The 1,879-nt window shown below is 45.1% G+C and overlaps 1 non-coding gene across 1 annotated transcript in view; it reads right to left on the bottom strand.

The window, feature by feature from the left end:
• LOC122793870 overlaps window positions 1-683 on the bottom strand; it is a 3,883-nt gene extending 3,200 nt beyond the window's left edge. The window contains exon 1 of the ribosomal RNA XR_006363585.1: window positions 1-683. This exon is cut by the window's left edge and continues 3,200 nt beyond it. This is a non-coding gene — a ribosomal RNA (28S ribosomal RNA).
• Window positions 684-1,879: the final 1,196 nt, after the last annotated feature.

Genomic DNA, 1,879 nt, shown 5'->3' with positions numbered 1-1,879 from the left:
GGCTATCAGCCCTAGGGCCTATACAAGCCTAGCCATAACAATTCCCTGGCTGTTTCTTCCCACACTATTTACTTCCCTGAACCCCTGTCTAGCAGGGTGACCACAGTGCACCACCATGGAGGAAATGTGCCCGACAGCGGCTAGCACACCCGTGGCCAGTCCCCCACCCCCAGAGGGGGATCCACCTCACCCCGGGCAGCCATGCGGCCGCTGTGTTGATTCCTCCGGGCAGATCATGCAGACCCCACCCGTTTACATCTGAATGGTTTCACTCCCTCTTGAACTCTCTCTTCAAAGTTCTTTTCAACTTTTCCTTACGGTACTTGTCTGATATTGGTCTTGTGCCGGTGTTTTGCCTTAGATGGAATTTACCACCCACTTTGGGCTGCATTCACAAACAACCCGACTCCGGGAAGACCTGATCCCGATGTGCCAGGGGCCATCACCAGCCTCACACCATCCATGGGTTGAGCCTCAATCACAAGGACTTAGGCCCCCTGGGCGGTGCCAGGGAGACAAACTTTCATACGTCACATTTCCCTGCACCCATCGCCCGTGTGGAGATTTGGTGCTGGGCTATTCCTTCTTCACTCACCGTTACTGAGGGAATTCTGGTTAGTTTATTTTCCTCTGCTTAGTAATATGCTTAAATTTGGCATGTCGCCACATCTGATCTGAAGTTGCCGCCAGGCGGCAAGGGTGGACAGACATCACCCCTCTTCTCACTCCCTCTACTCTCAACCCCCCAAGAGTGACAGGCTCAGTCCTGCTGTTGTCCACAAGGGTGCATGGAGAGATAGGAGTCAGAGAGAGACACAGAGAAAAAGTAATCTCCATGGTATCCCCGAAGTCTCAAAACAACCCACTAAATTGTAGTGGGTCCAAAAACAAAACAGTGTAAGAAACTTCTCTGTGTGGAAGATTTTCAGTCCATACATTTCTAGTTAATCACTGTATATTAATCAGATCAGACAATATATTTCCAGCCATGTAGTATATTGTCTTGGATAAAATCACAGACTTAATAATCTACTTAATAATTTGGTTAAATAAGAGGTACCACATCATTATAAATTTTATTTAAAGTACATAAGGGTTATATATTATTATGACAGCTACTAGGTAGGGCAGGACCAGCTCGAATGTCACACTGATGGGGGAAGGGATGTGAATTTAACATGTGTTCCAATAACACTTTGCACACAACACAACAGCACAATAAACCACTCCCATGCCTGATAAAAAGTATATATATATTTAGAAAGCTTGTGAGGAAATTATTACTCTATTTTTGTTTTACTTGGATCGCTTGTCTGTGTACTTAATAAAGGATTTTTGACTGAAAACAGACTGCCTGCCTTGCTTGGATTACTTTTGAATACTTAGTAATGCTGTACAATTATATATTTTCGATTATTACTTTTTGTTTTGTTTTGACTTAAGATGAGTTTACGTTCGCTACTTCTGCTACTATTGTCTGATCTGATTAATATACAGTGAATAACTACAAATATATGGACTGAAAATCTTCCACACAGAGAAGAGAGACACAGAGAGAGACACATAGAGGGTCACGGCGGCGGAGTGAGGAGAAGCCCTGGTACCCAGGGACAGCACCATCCCGGGACCCCCAGCCTTAATGATCCTTCCGCAGGTTCACCTACAGAAACCTTGTTACGACTTTTACTTCCTTTAGATAGTTAAGTTTTATCATCTTCTCGGCACACTGCTGTGGCAGTGACCAACTCCAGTGGGCCAATCCAAGGATCTCACTAAACCATCCAATCTGTAGTAGCGACGGGAGGTGTGTACAAAGGGCAGGGTCTTAATCAACATGAGCTTATGACCCGCACTTACTGGAAATTCCTCGTTCATGGAG

The sequence above is a fragment of the Protopterus annectens genome, chromosome 2.part0 (assembly GCF_019279795.1).
Source record: "Protopterus annectens isolate FY-2018-M chromosome 2.part0, PAN1.0, whole genome shotgun sequence".
NCBI lineage: Eukaryota > Metazoa > Chordata > Ceratodontiformes > Protopteridae > Protopterus > Protopterus annectens.
This window is presented reverse-complemented; position numbering and strand designations above follow the sequence as displayed.